The 16572-nt window shown below is 46.5% G+C and overlaps 1 pseudogene; it reads left to right on the plus strand.

The window, feature by feature from the left end:
- Positions 1-15022: 15022 nt before the first annotated feature.
- On the plus strand, positions 15023-16333 carry LOC115310983 (annotated as a pseudogene).
- The last annotated feature ends 239 nt before the right edge of the window (positions 16334-16572 follow it).

Here is a 16572-nt window from a genome sequence, read left to right on the forward strand (position 1 = left end):
AACCTCTTGCGACGGCGTACAACCCGCTCCCCAGCAGCGCATCCGGTCCTCCGCCGTGGCAACAGGCTTAAAAACCGGTCTGTGTCTCTCTCGGTCGTACTCGGTAGCAAAAAGTGTGTGAACGGCGCTTAAAGGGCAACTCCGGTCAATATCTCTTTTTTTTAATTTGGGATTGCGACTGTTTTTTGCTAACGCGGTGTCCCTGGATTATAAGTTATACTTTTTTTCGATAGTGTGTGTAGTTTTATAAATATTGTCACGGGGAATGATAGATAACGAGACGATGAATGAACAAAAAACTAAACGTTTAATTTGGCAAACTTGTGCCGAAAACAAAAAATGCCAAGAGGTAGCGTCACAGCTAGGCGTCGAAGGTCGGCGAAGTAGCGCGATCGAGCGCAAGAACGAGATTGACTCCGGCTCGTCACGCGGAGACCCTTAATGCACTCGTAGGATTCTGGAACAATCGGCGTAGAAGGTTCGGCGCGAAGAACATTCTAACCTCGAATAAGCAACACGGCCTCTCGAATTCACCAGAACGTGACATTTATAAAAACAACAAAAATGTGTATCTGCTGCCAGGCATCGAACCTAGGCTCTTTGCGTGGGAGCCAAGCACGATAACCATTCGGTCAGTGACGCGAATTTTTAATTTTCTTTTATTGCCAAGCTGACATTACACAAGCATAAATTTATCAAGTTTGGTGACATTCGCCAAATTTACAAAATGACATCTCTCAATCTGTACCGCCGGCCGAGCCCCGAATGGCGTGGAGAAATCAGACACATTTTAAAGTAACCACGGCGTCCGGGACTGGCAGCCGATCAGAGTTTTCTTCAAAGGTTCTGGTAAACTTCACTAATTTTACGGATGCTTTGGGAAAAATAGTGACACACTGGCCGCGCGTTTACGCCTGCATGCCGTACAGCCCTACGGCTCAGCCAAATACTGTGGAGCCCGATGACCATAATTAAATCATAAAGAACATGGTTAGTGTTCTCTACAGGCAAGAAGCCTACCCCGTGTGCACTTAACGGGAGGTCCTCTTTCAAGGTTCGCCAAAGAACGTCCCAATAAAACACAGCCTCCCAGCAATCCAGCAACACATGCTCGACAGTTCCTGGTTACTTACACAACAAACAATTCACGGACCATAGAACAAACACACCCTTCTCGCGGAGCCACGTTTTGACGGGAGTTATCCCGCTATGTAATTAAAAAAAAATAAAGTCTTTATGTTCGCTGGGATCATCATTGTCTTTACTCAACAAAGTACGTCCTGACTTAGGTATGCACTTTATAACATTTTATACGTTGGGGTCACAAAAAACAAAAGAATTAAATCTTCCGAAAGCCGTTTTTGAGAAACACTACGCAGACATTCTACAGAACCACGCGTGGCTAAAAATCTATAGGCGCCAACCACTTCTTTTAAGTATGCACTCAGTGAGCTAGTTACGCCGTCGATAGACGAAACCACAAAATCGGGCAAGGCCCCACACAATTGAACTTGAGAAACGTCCGCAAAAAGGGATCACTTTGGTCACATCTAAAAATAAAGCGATTAACAACTTGACGAATGAACACATTACACAAAGGAAGACTCCAACAACAAACACGTTTAAACAAATTATCCCGACTGGTACGCTAAACTTCGTCTCAGCTTCCGTCCGAGGGCAGCCAAAGGCTGAAGGACGGTTCGCAACTTCGAGAAGAGCATTCCTACGCACCACAAAGTACTTCACAAAAGTAATTTCTTTTAAAATAACTGTTTTGTGCGTAAAAACTGCACAATGTTCCAGATGTGTACTGCCGGGAATGATTCGCAACTAAAGGAATCAAATCTTTGAAGTTTATATTTCTATTAATATATGGAAATGCATGTGGTTTGGTGAAAACATGTATATCCGCTGGCAACACGGCTGCAGCGCTCGGTTTTTCTCTGTGATTTCGTTCCCGTAATCGCCGAATCGTGTGATTCGCTGCTTTCCTCTCCAAGTTGCTTCAAAACGTCCTTTCGCAAAGGAACCCTTGGGCGTCAGGCGCGAGAAGTCGTGATGAATGTCTACTTTCAAATTCGGCAGGAGACTCCGGCCGCGTCGTACCGATGCGTTGTAAACAAGCAAAACGTCCGGGCCACTGCAATTCAGACACGCGGCGAAATCAAGGCACCCCTTTACCTGCCGATCACATTGAACGCCGAGAAGCTGGTGGAAAGGACTGCGCCTCGAGCCCTGGTATATCCAAGCAATACAAGGAAACATCAACGGCCGGGTCATCGGGGACATTGCAACGTGTACTTACAACTCGAAACTATGCCGAACAGGTGGAAAGCTCGGACACAGATGCCAGCGGCCAGCCTACGTACTGACATCCCCTGTGACTAAGTGTCAGAACGTGAAGGGGCACTTTTTAAACCTGTAGCAGACGATATCGTTGATACACCCGTAGCAGACGAAATACTCGGCGAGCGCGGGCGGCGCGGCCGACCGGCGGCGCAGCGGAGTGATACAAAAGTGCAGGCGAGATCGCGTGACCTATTGCCGGCATGTGATTGGCTCCGGCCGCACGTAGCTTTGGCTGCGCTCGGACGGAAGCTGAAACGAAGTATAGCTCCCATGAGGAGGTCCGTATGAAGACTGCGAAAACCCGATGCAGGCTCTGGATGGAAAGACGTAAACAGTGCAATACTTGGCGGAAAAAAAAAAATTGCAAATTGTAGCTCGTACGAAAATTGACAAATGGCGACAACCATTCTGTGTTGTTTTCTCGCAGAGCTTGCAAGTTTCTTCCTCCTCCTCCTCCCCCCCCCCCCCCCCCCCCCCCCCCCAAAGAAGTGTTGTCCCGGTAGTGCTCTAAACGTACACCCAAATGGCGGGTAAGAGGACCATTCAAAGTGTTGCGACCACTTTTGGCTTGGATGGCCACTCACCATGCCAAAAACCTGCACAGTGTGCCCAGTTCACGGAGCACCCAGTTTGCGAGCAGAGGGCATATCGGATTTGAACTACTTTTTCAACGCTTTTTCTATCAATACAAAAAACCGCGATGTCATCCGCGTAAGCCGGTAAAAGGACCTCGCAGTAATTCACCGTAAAGCCCCCAACACCAAGATCACGGATTACTCGCAAGCAAAACGTTTCTATATACAAAGCAAAAAGTAGCGGTGAAAGAAGGCATCCCTGCCTAACCGAGGATGTGACTGGGATGCGGTCGCTTACACCCTTATTAATTATAAGACTGGTCGTATAATTGTGGTATGCCCCCCCCCCCCCCCCCCAATTCGCACTCCCTCCAAAATAACAGAAACCTATACCTATATAGTCCAGAACGCTATAAAGAACTTCACGGGACACTTTGTTCAAAAGCTTTCTCTAAATCAACTTCCATCGTTGTTGCCTTCCTTATCTCGCCATCATCAGGACTCAAAAATACTGCGCGCAACATGGACGTTGTTCAAAATGCTTCGGCCCTGAATTCCACACGTTTGGTGTGGCCCTACAACACTCTTTGTCACGCGCTGCAACCGTCGACCAAGGACCTTCATTATGATTTTATAATCAATGTCGGCGCGACTTATAGGACGGTATGAATTTACACTCCCAAGTTTAAACGGATCCTCACACTTAGGGATCCAAACAGTATGCGTACGCAAACACGAGAGAGGTAAACATTTCTGTCTTACTTTCGGTCTTGTTCTATACGTCTCAGTGTTACCATGGATGTTATAAAAAAAACTACCGTCAACCCGTCGGGGCCAGTCGATTTTCCAGGTTTCAAGTCGCCTATCCCTCTCGTAATCTCCGAAAGAGTTATTGGCGCCTCCATGAAATCTTTTCTTTCACTATATCTATCGCCGGCATTAAAGATAAGAATTCGATTTGAAACACTTTATTTTTCTTTTAAGGTCTGGCAATTAAATAATTTCTTGTAATGTGTGACGAATGCACTTTCGATAACCTTTCCCTCTCGCGACACCACTCCTTGGTGTTCTACTTCTAAAATGTCATTACCTCGTGTGTATTTATTCTCCGCCGCAACCATCTTCGTATATTTATAAAGTCAGAGCAAGCACACACAGCGCACAAAACCGGGGAGCGCATTTACGATATACACTTTTTTGCGCTGCTCGAATGGTTCCATCGAATCGTTGTGTTGGCTACGATCGGAGTAAAGCTGAAACGCAGTATAACTCTAAGGTACAAAGGTAAATTTAATTTAAGCGCAAGCAAGATATAAAGCATTTGTTGTAATATATTTTGTAATTCGCGACTTTAATGGTCTATAGAGGGCGGACTATTTCCTATGAAAACGCTTGTCATCTGGATGATCGTCGTAGAACAGCAGTACGAGGTTGGGTCTGCGACACGTAATTTTAATTTTGTAAAATACGAGCGATGTAGGAGCCTACAGGCATGGTTCACAGAACTGCATTGGTTGCACTCGCGTGCAGCCGAAACGACCGTAACGACAAAGTCACCGGAACAAGTCTTCGCCGTACACAGCATGGCAACCGATGCAAGGGGTAGCTTCGCGAAGCAGCAATCCATGAGTCACGGTTCTTGCGGTGTTTTGGTCGTATACGGTCGTTTCGGTTGCATGCGAACGCAACCTTTACAGATGTGTGAACCGGCCTTTGCCCCATACTTCAACGTTAGGAAGGTGTACGCGAGCTCTTTCATTCCGAAGCCGATGATCTAGGAGCTAGGTAGTGCACATCTCACACCGCGGCGCCACAATCGCTCAAAGTTGCAAATTTTACATGCAATCCTTAGACACACGCTTACTAAAAAAAAAAAAAAAAAGATTTGGCAACACATTTTTGGAGTATTTTCGGATGTTATTGGTTGTTAATTCCGGTTCTGCACTCATCTTTCGACATCGAAACACGGCAACGCTCAATAAAAGCAGAAAATCGATTAACAGGGGGCGAGCGCTATGCGTCGATGGCGCGCATCTTGGCCAGAGGAATGCAATGCAGCTTCTTTGAGCAAGACATGCATTGGAGGCAAGCCAGCCCGCTCAAGGCCGTGCTAGAAAAAAAAAAATGTTTTCGATGCGAGCATGCCACGGATAGGTTGCAATTATTAAACCCTGGCTGAATGCTGTTTAATAAAAGTAAACGGTGGCGTTTGTTGTTTTTAATCTCCTTCGGCCGCCATGCCACAAACAGCGTCCCGAGCTATTGCCATCTACGTTTGTTGCTGAGCGCGTGCTGGCAGCTATCGTCTCTGCAATGTTTACTTCACAGCGTCCAAGTTTATAATTGAAACTATCGAGATGCGACCTGAGTCATGTAGCTGTCGATTATGAATAGGTTTCGATGTGGTCGAGATGTGCTGTATATCGTGCGCCTGCTACAGAAAAAAAAAAGAAAAAAAGCGATTTCGAATGCCAGAAGTGCACCGATGAGCTAGACGGTAAAAGAATATACTAACGGATTAAAATGCTAGCAGAGTTGTAGCGAAAACTGCCATGTGTCGTAAAATTTTGTTGAATGCGAACTTAAAAAAAAAAAAACGATTAATTCGTGTTAGTCGTTTGAATATTTTATGTGTAATTACTGATTTCCAACTGTCTCTGTCTCTCATAACTGAACAGATAAGCACCTTTTAAGCGTACCTGTTTTGTATCCCACGTGTCAGGATTTTTAAATATGCATGCGTTGGTGACACTAACGTGGTGGTCTCAAGAACGCAGTAACTTCACATGTGGCCAAAGTGACGAAGTGAAAAAGCGGCTTAAAAGAAAACAAAAAGTGAAGTGATTGCACAAGTTTTTAAATCCGTTTATACATCATACCCCGAGAATCGCGTAGCCCCTTCAAAGGCATATGTGCGCGAGCCTGTAGCTTCGCTCGTTCCAAAGCTCGCGAAAGGAAACCACTTTTTAAGATGGCATACTCAAATCGATGTCTCCCACTACGCTGCACTAAACTCTTGGGATGGCAACAATATAATATTCTTGTTCGCAAACAAAAAAAAAAAAAAAAAGATAGGCTTATTTTGCAATTAGCTTTATTTAGTGGCGCGACATCTTCATTGAAGCAAGCGAGGAAATTTGTCCCTGAAACGCACCAATGGCCAAAATGGCAACCGCCAGAATCTTTTTGAGGAAAGACGATTGTCTACAAAATATCGTCGTACAAAGTGTCGAATAAAATTTATCATTCCCAACTTTCTTCGACGTCAACGTATTGCGCATGCGCTAAGATTAGAATTTCAACTGAACAGCAACCATCACAATGTTCCCAGGGAATATTTTAGCTGACAGTCATTAAATATATATAAGAGGTAATAAAACAATTTGGACTCGTATACGTTTTATTTCACGGCTCCAAATTTTTTTTTTTAATTTTTTTGCATCGAGTTTTATGGGGGATGTTCACAAAATTATCCATTTCTGCTTCTTTTGATGAAAGATTGCAATTTTCCCGAGAATTAAAATTGCCTATGTATTATAGAACGCAAATAAATTATAACTTTTTTATACTTTCCTGTCAACTTTATATTCCACGAAATGTCCCGAAAAGTTGGTCATTTACAACAACAAAAAAAAAAAACAATAAAGCAAGAACACTTTCAACTGGGGATGAGTGGAAATTACTTAATGAAGCGGTTGGCTCATTTACCATGTTCTATCAAATAGGTCCCTGACAGAATGAGAACGCCAGGAGTGCGTCTTTCCATTGTCTCGCCTTCAGTCCCAGGTTTCGAGAACGCTTGGGCGTCTCGTGATTTTCGAGCATGCGCGCACAGCCAAAGCACGACGGAAGGCAATGCGCGCGTGCCGGAGCCTAGACACGCCTGGAAGATCGCCACCAGAAGCGGCCACCGAAATGGAAAAAGTGGAGCGGCAGACAACGGATGAGAGGAGGGCCACGTGACTAGCGCCCCGCTGCGGCGAGACGCCGAAACACACTTCTCCCGAGCGAACAAGTGTGTTTCAGTCCTCGCCACTGCAAAGGCTGTGCGCTGACGTCCAGGTTCCCCGAGAAATGCTCTTTGATGCTCTGTGCTGCCAGATCCTCGCGCTTTAAATCTGCGACCGGACATTCTATGGTTCCGTCGTCGAGCTGCCAGGCTTTGTGAGTATTGGCAACGTGAGCGATCGAAAGCGTCACTGTGGTCGGCCCGCCACAATTGGCCGAATGATGGCTACGACGTCAGCAAAGGATTTCTCAGCGACACAAATAGGAGGAATGGAAGAACTTCAATTTTGACGGTGTGTGCAATGTTTCTCTGAGAGCGCTATGATTTCGGGCTTTCACCATGCTCATTACAAACACCATCGAGCTTGTTGTTCACAAGGTAATGACGTCACGAAAGGTAACCAAACGAGGGCGCCACCGAAACATCTCGCCGCTAATAGAGGAGGCTATGCTGCAGGGCATTATTAATGGCAGCATGTTCACGCTTGTAGCTTGGGCTTGGATTGCACTGAAAAGTGCAAATCAGCTCCCGCGCTATTAGGGCGTTATCAAAGGTACAGACGTAATTGCACTTCAGGAAGTGGTCGCACTTTTTGGAGGGATGCATTCCGTCGCGCGCCTCCGACAACAGTGGATAGAACCATTAGGTGTATGCAGGAAGTTATCCTCCACTGCCTGCCGTAGCTGTGTGCTTTGAGCCGGAGTCCCTCTGCTCTTGCATCATACAAAAGACCGTCTGCAAACACAAGTCGTCGCAATACCCGTGGTTCGAATGCCGCGGGCCAAATTTTTTCCTCGAACTCATTGCCACGCGGCATTCGAAGCACGAATCTTGCGCTGACTTGTGTTCGAATCTGTATGCAGGCCGTCTTTTGTATGATGCGAAAAACCCGTGTAAACCCGGCCCTACGGTTAAGCGCGTATTGACGACGACTATCGTTCGTCAGATTTATTTCGCGCCGCCAACCCGTGTTGTTCACGGCAGGAAACCACTTGCTCTAACCATAACTCGTGCTTATCTGGACACGCGAATACCTCCTATTGAGACAATTTTCACGAACGGTGCCAAAATGGAATAACTTCCATCGTCGGATAACGGCTACATTCCCTCCTACCTTACGTAAGCCTTCCCTGTGCGGACGTCCCCCCAACGAGAAACTTGCAGACTCGAAACAAAACCTGTTGCCCGTCGTCCCCTTGGCGATGCTTGCACGTCCTTCTGCAGACGCAGCACAAGCCCGCCAAAAAAAAAGAGCAAAATCAGCAAAAACCAAATGCGCGCTCTGGGTGAGATCAGCGACCAATTCGGAAGCTTCTAGAGGACGGCGGCATCACGAGTTCGCTCATCTGTTATTCCGATTACTTCCTTTTTTTGAAGCGAGGAAGGCGAGGACTTCTCGGACACGAACGCACGGGGCGCCGCGGTCTCGCCGAGGTATGCGGTGTGAAGGTTCGCTCCCTGCGCGTCGTGAGGGCCACTCGCTGCATAGAACGCCACGAAATCACGCGCGCGCGTGCGGCAAGCAGCAACAGCTAGCGCTCGCTCGCTCGCTCGCTCGGTGTGTGGCTCTCGATCCAACACGAGCCTGACGATGCAAAACCTGAATCTTTTCAAACCGGTTCTTCCCTTCACTGCCGTCGTTTCGAATCTTGCAAGACTGGAATTATTGCGTGTTTTTTTTTTCTTTATTTTGGCATTTCTTTTTTTCTTTTTCCTAAATAAAAAAAAAAAAGATAACTCTCGTTGTAAAAAAAAAAAAAAAAAAAAGTAAGAAAAAGGTTGTCGGGAATGTTTGTCAACGAAGAAGACGGGGGCAGCGGGAGGACCCCGTTTAGCCGTCTGGCTATCCTCGCAATCTCTTGACCGATTAAATTGCGGGAGAAGAACAAAATCGAAAACAAACATCCCTTCTAAATAAAAGGGAAGATGCGAACCGCGTGGATTCGGTTTGGGAGTTTGAGTACCGACGGGAGGCAACAGATAACGTCAGGAGGGACACTATATACGTACTAAGCTTCACACTGAAAACGGACCACAATGGACGGTGCGAGCCACCATCTGAGCCAATCCAATACTGTCTGTGTGTCACGTGCCCTTCGGGACGGGCACAGCAACGCCCGGGCGCGTGCGTTGGCAGCGCTGGATTTGGCCGGGATGTCCCGTAGCTTCCGCTGCGGTCCATCCTAAGGGGAAAACAGAGTCTCGGAGGAACTCTGGGCAGTAGTTAAGACGAAACGCCATCTTCCTCTTCTCTGCGGCGTCCTAAAGTCGTAAAAGGAAGTATTTAGAATCGGGACCGATAAAGTAACTCCGCGGAATTGGTTTCGAAATGTCGATATTATGCCTATCTTTTTTTTTTTTTTTTTTTTCGAAGGTCTTCGATTCAGGGGGTCGCAGGTATAAGACCACTCGCCGCGATTTACAACAGCGCCTTCGGAACGATAAGGCGACGAGGACGCCGGAGAATGTCGGGTGAAAGCGAAGAAAAAGAAGGAACCCCAAGGTTATACTTCTTCTCTAAATCGCGGTTTGCATTTTGTCACACATCTTACGAATGCCAGAGGTCCCATCGAAAAACCACCTTTCTCATCTCGCGTCCCCGGTCGAAAACTATACAAAGGGTGTTTTTAATGTTTGACCTATTATTCGCAAAAAAAAAAAAAAAATAATAAAAAAATAAAGAGAATATTTTCAGAACTTGCGCTGCGGGACAAACTCAAGTCCCTGTAGTCTCAAGCAAAGTTGTAAGCGTTACCATAAAATGTAACGAAATACGCTACTCGGTACTTGCAAATAAAAGAAACGCGTTATTGACCCACGGTAGATCAAAATAAACGAAACGTGTTACTGTTACCATTAGAGAGTGAGGCACGTTACTTTTAGCCTTTTTTTTTTCTTCGTGAATTAAATCGTTTTACTGTTTAGACGTTCCAAATATGCATAAGCGCCATATTAAAAACAAAAAAAAAACGAGTCATTGCAGAAACTTGGCATAATTAACTTTTTTTTACGGTTCCACCTGAACGCTCACGTGGAAAAGCGCAGAGAAAAACGCATATGAAAAAAGAAAAAATGTATAAAATTCTTAAAACACAAAAAAATTAAGTGTAATTTTTATTTTTAAGTATTGGAAAGAACATGTAACAAGAAACGTAACTACGTCACCCGTTCGTCGAACTAAGTTACGTAAGTAAGTTAGCCGTATTTGTATTGAAAAAAAAAAGTAACGAGTACGGTACTACGTTAGAGAGAAAAAAAAAATAATGCGTTTCTTTTAACGCTGCTAATGGAAACACGTTACCGCCAACACTGGTCTCGTCACATCTAAAATGGTCCTCTCACAATGCCCAGTGACTTACACATGATGAAGGTCCTCGCCCTTGTACAAAAACAGCGCCCTTGCACAAAACAGCGTCGAATGGAATTTCTGATGGAAATGTTGCAGCTTCGCCAAACCAACCCTGACGACTTCATTGATCGCCTGATCACCATGAATGAGTGTTTGGTGTACATTTATTACCCCCGAGACGAAAAAAACAAAGCCAGCAGTAGGAGCAGGTAGAGTTCAACGTCGCCCAACAAAAGTGAAAGCGGAGTCGTCATTGAGGAAGGTGATGATTAGCGGTTCTGGGACTGCAATGGTGTGCTCCGGATAGATTAGATTTATAAGGGCAAGAGAGCCACAAGGAAATATTACCGGGGTCTTCTTACCAGTTTAAGGGAGGCCATCAAGCGCCAGGAAAAGCTTACCAATGGATTGCGCCCGCTCCACCGCAATGCACCGATGAAGCCTGCGGCAGCTTTTGTCTCGGAAATTCTGCCACTGTCCCCGTATTTCCCCTCCCGAGAACAAAGTGACCTTAACTTTTTTTTTTTTTTTCTCACGAGGAACCTACTGTGTGAGAAACGTTTCCAGGACGACGACGAGGGGATTGTCAAGGTGGAACCCTTCCTCCGAGTCAAATGGAGACTTCTACAACCGGAGTATCCGTCAGCTTGCTTCTATCTGCAAGAAGTGTGCCGAGTTGTTTGATGCATATGTGGAGATGGACTATAACCTCACCACTTACGTCGTGGTATAATTACATGAACTTTACGAACGCTCCTCGTACCTGGTTTTATCGTAAATCTCAGCAAAGCTAACGGTATACTAGCAGATGAGCCCGATCATGCAACGTCAAAAACGCCGCGTCACGGCGTCTGATGTCTTTATTTGTGTGTGCTGTTACCGGCTGTACCGACCAAGCGCATTGAATGCACCGTCGGCTTGCGCTTGTACACTGTACGCCTCTGTTTAAATGTCTTCTCAGAGACGTTTAAACTGAGAGTTTGGCCTTAAATTTTGACAGTCTGGCAACCAGTGTTACGGAGTTGCCACTCCGGAATGGGAATGATTCCGAAATCATTCCGCATTTTCGCGACCCCAACACAATAGGAGACAAGTCCTGCGGCTTGTCTCCTACTCTGGATGAGAAATTTAGCAACATCAGTACAACCGCTAGCCTGGGGTCTTTAACTTGGATTACGCAGTAGTGACACATGACCGCATGCCGATATACGATGCTCATTCAGATCGAAACAGCCAGGGGTGGGGATTGAACCCATCGAAGCAGAGAGCAAGACAGCTTCTTGCGCCACACACGAAGTAGACATTTTTAATGCCTTAACAAACAAACAACACTCTAACCATGTATCTGCAAGGGACGATCCGTTTGCGAAGAAAATCGGTGGTTTTAATTGTTACCGACTGCTGCGACTCGCAAGCTTCTTACGCTTCATTGCGCGACCAATGTCTGCAGTCACACCAATTGCCACGAAGCGCTTTGTGCGACCACCCTTTGACTTATTAGATTGAGTGCTTTTAGGAAGTTTTTGAATACTTTTGCACTTGTCTCCTCGTTTGATGTCAGCAGCTTTGTGCTGCATTTTTCAGTAACAGAATGGGGCTGTCAGGTGGTCCTTGTTCACATTTAGGAATTAGAGGTATACAATGGTGAAGTTTTGCCATTCCATGAGTGGGAATGGGCCTAGTGTCTCCATTTCGAGGAGTTGAAAGGAATGGAATTGTCGGAAGCTCCCATTCTCCGGAACGGAATTGGAATGGGAGGGGGGTGCCCATTCCGCATCATTGCTAGCAACCACAACAGAGAAGGCTGACAACCGGGGAATGACTACTTCCCTCCATCGTTTTAAGCCCCTCATTCATAGGAATTTTATGCGATTTCTCGGGAAGAAAAAAGAGAAATAAGTAACGCCATTTTGTGTTATAGCCAAATCCGCCGGTTCTGTCGGGCAACAAGCGCCGCCCATTGGTCAAGCTCTTTCAGTGTGAACTGCTCTGTGTCCTGTAGCCTTTGATTTCCCTCTCAATTACAGCGAGACTAAAGGCTGGTTCATATATGTGCGTTTGAGTGCTTTGCGACCTACACAACCAGCTCTTAAGCCGCTTACGACCGCGATCCCGGCCGCTGCGCTGCCTGCGGTAAGCACTCGCAAGCGGCTTAAAGACAGGTTGTGTCGGAATCAATCGCAAGTGTATGAATCAGTCTTAAGTACAAATGACTTAAGCGTAACCGAACGTAGCAGACAAAATCCTGGACCATTGTGCCCACCGCAATAACTGCACATTAATCGTTTTGGAATGGATGTACTTCGCTACACTTACGAACTAAGTGTGCGGGATCACAACTGCAGACTCAGTTTTGTAGTAAGTACAGACTTAAAGTAGGATGAGAAACAGCAGGACCTCAATGGACCTTTCGGAAAAATCCCAAGAGACCAAGAAGCGAGAGAAATTGTGGGGTTGTTTTTATGTGCGCTCGTGCTGACTCGGACCCTTCGTATACCCTGAAGCGGCACGATTATTTCTCTCTTATCATTAGGAGCTCAGAACGCACAAACAATGAAGCAAAGAGCTAATCACATACTCCTTTTCTTTGCTGTTTGACAAGTCAGGGATGACGCACACGAACCAGATTATACCACCTGTTGGCCGTTTGGGACAAGAGAACCAGAGCCCTGAAAAAGTACCGTAAAGGAAACTAAAACAAACATCACGACAATGTTAACCGACTAACCGAGGAAACGGACAAGTATGCACGACAACTAAGCACCGAACGATGATTGAATTATTGCAAAACCTTCGACAAGAGCACCAGCATTGGGAATGTGTGGAGAACTTTCACATCTATGTTGGGCAAAAAAAAGAGAGTCAGCCCCATCTCATTAATAGCCCTTCTCTCCAACGAAGTAACAGAGGACATCCAAGACAAACTGGGGGAAACGTTCTTCCCGCAACTTACAACCAAACCAAGAGCCGAGATATATATGCCCAAGCATGCAGGACCGTCGGACAAACCCCAAGACCTCCCCTTTGCCGAGTGGGAATTTGAAGCTGCGATTCACCAATGCCGAACAAATAGTGCACCGGGCCAGGATAGATTCACGGTCTCAATGATTAGAAATACACGCCACACAACCAAACTCGCTATCCTAGAATAGTTCAACGACATATGGGAATCAGGGAGATTCCCATATGTCGTTGAAGACCCGAGAAATGGAACCTACCTTTCGTCACTTCCATACCCAAGCCAGGGAAACCAGCGACGGACCCCAAAAGCGTACGGCCAATTTCGCTCACATCAATCATGGGAAAACTCCTTGAGCTCATGGTGCTTGCCATAATCCAATTCAACGCAGAAATTCTAGGCATGTTCCATCTCGCGCAAACAAGTTTTAGGGCAAATCTTAGCACTCAAGACATCCTATCTATTATCTATAAAGATGTCATCGACATGCACCCAGCCAAGAAACAAATGCGGGGGATTGCATTCATAGATATCAAAAAGCCTTCGATACTGTTCCCCACGAGTCCATAATCGACAAGATGGACAGCAGGGTCTTGGCGGTTATGCCAAAGTGGGATCGGTGGCCGAGTGGGCGAGCGCACATCCGCTCGGAGCATGTGGAGCGAAAGCTCGCGCTGCAGAACCCAGGGATCCTAGGTTCAATGCCCACCCCTGCCTCTTTTGATCTGGATGAGCATCGTACTGGCGTGCGGTCGTGTATGACTACTACGTGATGCAAGTTAAAGACCCCAGACTAGCGGTTGTACTGCACTGGCTAAATTTCTCTTCTACAGCTGGGAGACTCGTCACCCGTTGAGGCAGACCAAGTTCTGGGCTGTATAAACATACACACATACACACAAAGTTTTTGGTTATGGCAAAGACGGCAGGGAGGCACAGACGCGCAATAACAACGTTGACGTTTCGCACGGATCATGCAGTGCTATCCCCAACCCTATTCAATATAGTAATGGAACCGCTTTAATGGAAACTGTATGAAATTTCCCACCTAAAAGCCAATGCGTACGCAGGCGATGTGATCATATGGACACACGAAGGGAACACCGAACTGCAAGGAAAGGCTCTTCAGAGACGACTCAACACCATCGAATCATATCTCGACGAAGTAAGAATGTACCCTTCACCTGAAAAAAACCAAGTACACTATATTTGGAAGGAATCAGAACAACAAACACCTAGGGCTCACCCTTGCTGGAAACCCAATCCAACGAGAAAAATCTATAAACATTTTAAGAGTAAACTTTGAATACACGCCAAAGAACACCACATCCTTGGTAACTGAAACGCTTAAAAAATGGAAACAGGGCATTAATCTGGTTAAGCGAATCTCACCAAAAATGGGCGGCGCAGGGGAAAAGACGACGTAAAAGCTTGTCACGTAACTGCTGATTTCAAAAATTACCTGCGCGGCAATATTTTATTTCCTCACTCAGTGACACCAGAACCAACTCAAGACCTTGGTAAAAGAAGCAAGAAGAACTATCCTCAGACTGTTGAAACACGCCTGAAGTGAAGAACTAGCCAAGTGCATTTTCATCCCGGATATCAGGGATTTAATCCAGCAGCAGAAAGACGCTCAATCTTCTCGTCTACGAGAGAGGAACGCGGGAAGAATTATTGCAAAATTCATGGGTACACAAATACAGGCAGATGTTTCAGTCCCCAGAAGACCACCCCCACAGGAACTCCTCGATGCCACAGGAGGCTCCAAGCCTCTACCTATGAACCTGCATGCAGATAAACACAAGAAACACCAGGAACATTACGGAAGACAACACAAGAAAGATCTAGCACAAATACTAACAATCTCTAACAACGTGGCGGCGTACGCAGACGCTATAGCCACGGCACCACGGGCTGGGCTAGTGCATTCGCCTACCTCAAGAACAACGCAACCTGGAAAGTGACCCAAGGCTGGCCCCAAGGCCATCATACCAGAATATTCAGAGCGCAAGGCCGTCTTGCAAGCCATCGGAGGGTGCTACATCCCACTTAGGAACTGACCAGCGGCTAATTCTCTACGCTGACTCCCAAAAACCGGTTAGAGAACTTAAACAACACAAGTACTCTGTGAGTCCCACCATAAATGCAATATTTGACTCCGCAATCCAACTATACCGGAACAGGTGGGCCAAAATTAGCATCAGGTGGGTTCCCGGACACGAGGGAGTTCCCGGCAACGAGCTTACACGCAAAGCCGCGCAGCAGGCGATGAGAAACCCCACGCACCCGTCCCTGCAGCTCCGGCCTTCGGACGTCAGCCCGTCACGCCCACAACCAAGCGATTGCAACGACTTCCCTCATGAGGACCAAGGTACGTACGACACCGTTGAAGAACTGCAACTAGACCAACGAACAAAGAAACGCCTCCTAGAAAGATAATGGTCTCCAAAAAAACACCCAATCCCGAAAGACACGTTTAGGAGAAAAGAAATGGTGCTGCTACGGCGCATTCGCATTGGCGAAACGGTGACTCCCAGCATCCAACACAAATTAGAACTTTATGCTCTCAAGAAAGAACACCACTACGCACTACCGCCTGAGCCCCGGTGCAAACTTTGCAAGGAGGAGGACTCTTGCCCCAGTTTACATTACATACTCTGGGCCTGCGAAGGTCTAAAAACGTACAGGCTCCCCATCTTCAACAAGATGAAACAAACCGAACGGCCGAACAATCTCCGGGACTGGACGCACCCGGCGGGTGATTCCCAAGAAAATACTCGGGTGCTCAGATCGCTGTTAACGTATAGACCGACACGCTGTTTACAAACAAGCTCGCGTTTGCCCACACCAGGTGGGAGCACTGCGCACGTGCAGAAACCCTATTCGGAAGGAGTGAAGCGTGTGCGCACGCGCCGTGCAGTCGACAGCGCCACCGCAGCTACGTGACGTCAGGGCCGCGTGCTGCTCTAAATCTCTACAGACGGCCTGACATTTTGCATTTAAATCCACTTCCAGAATTTCCCCAGAAGACGATGCCAGGCCACAAGGTCATCGCGGTGCGATGGCTCCTGTCCTCGAAGCTCTTTTAAATTTTTTTTTTCAATAAACGTTTTTATTTATTTATTTTGTTTGCTTTGCTTCTGCTCTGTCTGGGCTCTGAAATCACAAAAAGTCAAAGCAACATCAACTTCGTCTTTGATTGCTGGATAATCTCAAGTGCCGTACATCGAAGCGTCACAATGCGTCAAGTAGACATTGTGGACGCCACATACTTTCGTAAAGGTCTACTGTCCAAGGAGTGAGTTTTTCGGGTGTTGCTATAGGTATG

The sequence above is a fragment of the Ixodes scapularis genome, unplaced genomic scaffold (genome assembly GCF_016920785.2).
Source record: "Ixodes scapularis isolate PalLabHiFi unplaced genomic scaffold, ASM1692078v2 PGA_scaffold7__128_contigs__length_106722199, whole genome shotgun sequence".
Taxonomy (NCBI): domain Eukaryota; kingdom Metazoa; phylum Arthropoda; class Arachnida; order Ixodida; family Ixodidae; genus Ixodes; species Ixodes scapularis.